We start from the raw sequence: 7415 nt of genomic DNA, 5'->3' as shown, positions 1-7415 counted from the left end.
GACTTTGGCCTCCTTTTTTTGTTGTTGTTGTTTAGTTTTTATTTCATAATCATAAACTTAACTCTGCAATCCAGCTAGGCTTGGAGGGGAGTAAGGAAAATATGGAACCCACAGAACTGCAAAAAAACACAAAGATTATAAGATATTTTGAGCAGATAGGGGTGAGGGGTGCTCTCCTGAGCTACAGGAGTGGTCTGGTAGTTAAGGTAAAACACAAGTCAAATTTATTAGATTTGTCCAATGGTGAACTTCTTGCTTGGCCTTGCCATTCCTGGACCCAAAGCGCTCCATGGCTTCCACAATATTCCTGCCCTCTCTCACCTTGCCAAAGACCACATGCTTGCCATCCAACCATTCAGTCTTGTCAGTACAGATGAAAACTGGGAACAATTTCTGTTGGGTCCAACATTTGCCATGGACAAGATGCCAGGACCTGTGTGCTTCAGGATGAAATTCTCATCATCAAATTTCTCCCCATAGATGGACTTGCCACTGGTGCCATCATAGTGTCAGCACTCTGGCACATGAGTCCTGGAATAATCCTATGAAAGCAGAACTTTTATAACCAAATCCTTTCTCCCCAATTCTCAGAGCATGGAAGTTCTCTGCTGTCTCTGGAACTCGGTCTGCAAACAGTTGGAAGGAGATGTGGCCCAAGGGCTAGCAGTCCACTGTGATATTGAAGAATATGGTGGGGTTGACCATGGCTGGGTGGCACCGGGAGGCTGTGTCTGCAAGGACAAACTTTGACCTACTTTCAAATCAGGTTGTTTGTTTTCTTATTGTGGAATTTTAAGAATTCTTTGTATATTTTGAGTAACAGTCTTTATCGGATATATATTTTGTTAATATTTTTTTCCTACTCCGTGGCTTTTCCTCTCATTCTCTTGACATTGTCTCTTACAGAAGTTTTAAATTTTAAAGAAGCCCAGTTTGTTAGTTATGTCTGTCATAAATCATGCCTTTTGTATTGTGTCTAAAATGTCTTAGTAATACCCAAGGTCTTCTAGGTTTTTTCCTATGCGATCTTCTATGAGTTTTACCATTGAGATGTTTTAATTTGGAGTGGTATTATCAGATTTATATTTATAAAGATTATACTGGCTATTGTCCCAGAATGTTTTGAGAAGTACAAATGTGAATTCAGGGATACAAACTAAGGGTCTACTGCAACTACTCAGGCCAGAAATTATGGTGACTTATACGAAGGTAATGACATTTGAGGCAAAGGCATGTGTATTTACTCCAAATTTAATGAGAGAAGAAAAGTGGAAGTTCATAATGACAGAATGAGTATTGATGACTAAGAAGAATGGATCATCAAAATTGACTTCCATTTTACTGTCCTGGTTAATTCCATAGATTATGAAAGACTGTGGAGGAATAAGCGTAACTAAAATTTAAATAGAAAATCATGATACAGTGGATCACATTTTACCATATCTTTTAGGCTTAAATGTGACTTAACATTTCCAAAGCAAGTTTTACTTTTGGTGTCTTGTTTGGAAATACTATTTCCTATATATTGAACACTGCTGCTGAATTACATTATGGATTTTCTTGCTACCTAAATTTATCAAAGTGAAGTCTTGTTACACTTTCAATATCAGCTGGAAAAGAAAACTTCTAAAGAGTGAAGTAAGCAGTTGTTGCTTTGTAGAGGGGAAGTCAATGACTTGATTCATGACACCTTCAAATTTCTACATATTTAAAAGCAACAATCAGATTACACAGTGGTGCTCAGAAAAAATCCCCACATAATATAGAAAAATATATATAAGTATAAAATATATATTTTATGAGTAGAAAACAAAAAACTCAGAAATAATAACTATATGCAAATTACCAGCTAGCCTAATTTAGAAAAAATTGAAAAACACAAAATTTTCATGAAATGGAAGAATTAAAATAACCATACGAGGAAAATGTAAAACTCTTAGGATATTAGTTTTATACCTTTACTTAAATATTTTTGAAAATCTGAATGAAATTGATAACTCTCAAGGAAACTATAATTTATCAAATATTACCCCATCAAAGAAACTCTAAGAGGTATTTCCATAGAAAACAAATAGGTAATATTATTAAAGAGCACCCCCCAAATAATTTTATAGCTAAATATTGTCAAGTTTAAAATCCAAATAATCAAAAGGATATGAAAAGGTATAGAGAAAGCAAGCACAACACTGCTAATACCTTATTAAAAACTGCACAAAGAAACATTCCGGGCAATCATATCATTTATGTAAAAATTCTAAAAAACGTACTAGCAAGCAGAAGATAATGCTGTATCAACAAAAATATATAATGATTAAGACTTATCGCAGTAATAAAAGGATGTTTCAACATTAATTACAGCAACTATTATACATCTTCATTCAAACCAAGACATTTTTAAAATGAAGAGTTCCTCTTTCATACACACACACACACACACACACAAAAGAGGAATAAACCAGATCTATTTTGACCAAACTGTTAGTTACTTTTTCTTCATGGAGTTTAAAATATATTAAGTTTGTAATTTTATTTGTATTGGTGCAGTTTTTCTTTCACAACCACCTTCCAAACTAGATTTTAAGCTTCAGATAGCAAGGACTCTAATACCTAATTCACTGTTACGAACTCTAGTATGAATGAATGAATGAACCTAGTAACTGGTATAATATAGAGCTAAATTAAAATTTGTTGGATGAATGAAGTAATTCAATATTAATTTATTATCATCTCCTGCTATCAGTCTGATCATAACACATGGGATGTGCATGCATTGATATATACACATAGACCGATAGACCGAAAACACACACATACTGTTTTATTCTTAAATATCGTAATTTTTTTTCAAAGATTTTATTTATTTATTTGTCAGAGAGAGCACAAGCGGAGGTAGCTGCAGGCAGAGGGAGAAGCAGGCTCCCCGCTGAGCAGACAGCCTAATGTGGGACTCCATCCCAGGACCCTGGGATCATGATCTGAACTGAAGGCAGATGCTTTGCTGACTGAGCCACACAGGCGACCCTTAAATATCTTAAATTTAATAACATAGTTCATGACTGACTAAAAATATGTTGTACTGAGAATACAGAAAAATAGCATGCAGGAATATATTAATAATGATTAATATGGAATTTGAAAGCAATGGTGTTAGAACAAAGCAAGGGTTATCTCATGCAATTCTCCCCTGCAGAAGTTTTTTCTGATATTTCAAAATAAAGGAAAAAGGTTACATTTTCCAGGATTTTTAAATGCCTGAAAAATAATATAACATGGTGAATAACTTATATAGTGTGTATTTTACCACCTTCATCTGGTGTTCTTCCTTACAAACTACCAAAAAGTCCTCGGTCATTCAAGAAATCTACTACTTAAATGATACTGTCCAAGTGAAGTAATCTTAAAACATTTTTCAGTTTTCTGCTCCAAGCCCATCCCAGAACTACAATGTTACTGTCTTTTAGTTTTCTTGTTATTAATCCTAGTGATGTAACTTGTTCATTGAGGAATAATTCTAATGAGACCATCACTGAATAATAATGTGACTAACAATAATAGCTACTTACATTTTGTAGCAGAGTTCTATTGCACCTTACACTGTGATTATTTCATGTGTTATGCTGGCATAAGGAAAGGCTTTGTGAAATTCTCAAAACCTTTAACTCCCTGACTTCATAGAATGATAAGTGACAGGGCCAAAACTAAACAGATTTTTTTCCCCCCCCAAAACTAAAGGGTTTGGTAAAACCAACAAACAAACAGCCAAAGCAAAAAAACAAAACAAAACAAAACAAAATGACAACCACAACTTCAGGATCATATTGGAGCTCAGGAAAGGCTGTTCTGTGTTCTGGGGCTTGAGCATTAGCACCTTGTTTTCTTTATGTTTCAGACAGAAAAGCATCCTCAGAGAATCACTAACAATTTATTCTAGAAGGGGAAAAGAAGTTACAGTCAGTTATAGAAAAAGACATAAATACCCTCTGATGGAGAGGTGTTGGTAACTAATTTAAATGGCCAGTAAACGTGGACTCAAGATAAGAGAAAATGAACTTAAATGGCAAGATGTGGGAATAAATTCATGAGGCAAACTCAAAAAGGTCAAAATCTGTGAAATACCAAGGTCTTTTGCATATTTCATGCATATTTATGCTAACCTTGAAAAAATAAGCAGTCTTTTGGATTAGAAATAGGTTTGGACTGAGAATGGGTCAGAATAACTTTGTTTATCATATTTTTTTGGCTTAGATAAATTCTTATATTTTATTTTATTTTATTTATTTTTTAAGATTTTATTTATTTGACAGAGAGAGACACAGTGAGAGAGGAAACACAAGGAGGGGGAGTGGGAGAGGGAGAAGCAGGCTTCCCGGCGGAGCAGGGAGCCCGATGCGGGGCTCGATCCCAGGACCCCGGGATCATGACCTGAGCCGAAGGCAGACGCTTAACGACTGAGCCACCCAGGCGCCCCAATTCTTATATTTTAATTTAAAAAAAAACCTTTTTATTTTCAAATTCCTCTGTCAGTGTTTCATTTTTGAGTAGGGGAGTTTTGGAAAACATTAGGAAATGCCTTGCTATAGAATATTTCTCCCACTTTTGTTGACTTTGGTAAGATAAAAATATAAGTATCCAGAATTATATTTATTCCAGAATTTATTACCAGGAGCTATCATTGTACATTGAAGTCTTGGAGCACAAAAGATGTGCTAAAATAATGCTCAGATTTCATAGTCATACACAATATTACTTACAGTTTTAAGAATCTTAAGTGCTTACCTTTAAAACCTGAATCTAGTTTCTTTTTAAATGATTTCTTAAAATTTCAGTTTCCTTGTGTATACTATCATCTTTGCAACAGTCATTTAACATTATTCTTCATTTCACAATTCTTGAGGAATATTAAAGAGAGAAAGAGCTGAAAGTGAACCCTAGAAAAACAGGAAAACCTTTCTACATTTATTCATTCATTTCTGTTAATAAAGATTATTTGAGGGATCACAGAACTTTAGAATTGGAAGAGGTTCTTTAGGAAGAAAAGGAACACAGGAATTAAAAGTACAATTTGTAAGATATAAGAGCAAGTTTTTGGCAAGTCAAACACAAACTCTGACATTTTGTGGTCAGTTCAAACTTCACCACTACAATCTTCTCCCTTGATTTGAAATTTTTCCAAATTTCCTTTTTTTAAAAATGAGGTTCTATTACAATTAGTGATATGAGAATAAGCAAGTAAGCATTCCGTATCAACTTTTTATGACTTGTTCACTCTCATTTCAGGAAATAATCCCAAAGTTACGGAACAGGAAACAAAAGTTAGAATAGATCTCTAACCCACTTGAGCTTAGTTCCTAGTGAAGTCATCAGGATATATTTTTTAAACAGAAAACAAAGCAAAACAAAATTCTGTTCAAGTATGCTTTCAGACATTATTAATTTAATTATCTTTGTTGTTTACATTTAAACTCAAAGTGAAACAAGATATAGTAAAACAGATTATTCTCTCCCGGTTACTATTTTTCCTATTATTATTCTTCCTATATTTACTATCATTCTTCCTATTATATGCATGTGTTTTGATAAAGAATACTTTGTGTTAAATCCATTAATATTTATAGAAAAATAATTAATCCCAAAGGAACAGATGGTTATTAATGTTTGCTTCTTGAAAGATCTCAATCTCCTTGTCAACTGTCACTCTTTCTATACTTTTCCATCAATACAATGACCGGGGGGGGGGGAAGGGGGGATCATCATAACTATGATTTGTGATGGCAGGCTTAAGATACTTGGTATTCTCAATATAGGTTTAAATATTCAAAATTAATTAATGTATCCATCTAATGACTTTAAAGATTTAAATTATTCAAGTAAAAATAAATTTGACTATAATCCATAAATAGTTTTGTGCTAAAAATATCATTTCAAATAGTTAAAATAACTTAAGCTGATTTGATATTGCTTATTTGCAAGTCTTTTCTTGAGCTGGGGACTCTGGGTTCTGTTGTTACTGTAGGAAAGTTCCCAGTGAAGTGTAGATGCAAAATAATTGTCCTAGATAACATTTATTATAATTCATTTCACTACACAGTATAAACAGTATACAGATCTTCCTTGACTTAAGGTAGGATGACATGTAAGGAGAAAATACCATAAGTCAAAAATACATTTAATACCCCTAACTTACCATACATCATAACTTACCTTAGCCTACCTTAAACATGCTTAGATGCTCACATTAGCCTACAGTTGGGCAAAATCATCTAACAGAAAGCCTATTTTATAACAAAGTGTTGAATATCGCATGTAATTTATTGAATACTGTACTGACCCTGAAACATAGGATGGTTGTGAGCATATCCGTTGTTCACCCCGGCGATCACGTGGCCGACCGGGTCTGTGGCTGCTATCCCTACCCAGCATCCGGAGAGAGGATGTTACCACCTATGAGGAGCCAGGGAAAAGATCAATATTCAAAATTCGAAGTATGGTTTCTACTGAATGTGCATCAGATTCGCACCATCATAAAGTCAAAAAATCGTAAGTTGAATGATCATCAGTTGGGGACAGTCTGTATTATTTAACATAATACTAGCTGTTGTAATAGATAAACTTCAAAATCTTAGAGGCTTACGTTTATAGAGTCCAAGGACTGGTGGCAGAGGCAGGAAGTGGCCTGTGCTCAATACCATATTTTAGAGAACCAGGCGAACAGAAGCTCTGTTTTCAGCACATCCTCACACCTGTGCTATCAGCATTCAGCCAGTAAACACGGGAAGAGAATGCTTCACAAATGGGTCTTGGATGTGTCATGTATCAGTTTGCCCCACGGCTACCACCCTGTCGTCTGAAAGCAGGATCCAGGGGTGAGGGAAACCACCGCCCCTTTTGTGTTACAAGTGTTGCTGGGAGGAATGGGGGGACCTCCATCCCTGAGGCCTCTGTCCAGCCATCCTCAGGTCAGCGCCAGAGGCTCTTAGTCTCATCTCAAGAAAAGAATTCAAGGCAAGACTGGACAGTGGTCGAGCAGTGCAAGTGAAGAGTTTGTTAAGGAGAGAATACACCCGGGAGCTGTGAGAGCAGGACAGCTCAAGGGAGAGTTGTACCTGAGGTTTGAGTCTCTATCTTTTATTAACAGTTGTTACCTAATGGGTGGGACATTTATTATTTGAGGTGGGGGTTTCTTTGGGTGCTGGTTTCACACTTTTTCTTCCTTACTTGGTCAGGGCCTCAGACCTTCTTTGTCTCAGACCTGTCTGATTTGATCTGGCTTCTTGTGGCCTTGTTTGTGGCAGGCTGCCAGGGTAGATGCTGACTTTCCTGATAACAGGCCTTGACTCCCTCTTTGCTGGTCTCCAGGCATCCTGTGAAAGCCTAACTAACTGCCTACTCTAACAGAAGCAACTGTTTCATCAGTT

General features: G+C 35.7%; 1 pseudogene; it reads right to left on the bottom strand.

The window, feature by feature from the left end:
• Positions 1 to 227: 227 nt before the first annotated feature.
• Positions 228 to 705, bottom strand: LOC116631300 (annotated as a pseudogene).
• Positions 706 to 7415: the final 6710 nt, after the last annotated feature.

The sequence above is a fragment of the Phoca vitulina genome, unplaced genomic scaffold, assembly GCF_004348235.1.
Source record: "Phoca vitulina isolate PV1807 unplaced genomic scaffold, GSC_HSeal_1.0 scaffold5, whole genome shotgun sequence".
Taxonomy (NCBI): domain Eukaryota; kingdom Metazoa; phylum Chordata; class Mammalia; order Carnivora; family Phocidae; genus Phoca; species Phoca vitulina.
This window is presented reverse-complemented; position numbering and strand designations above follow the sequence as displayed.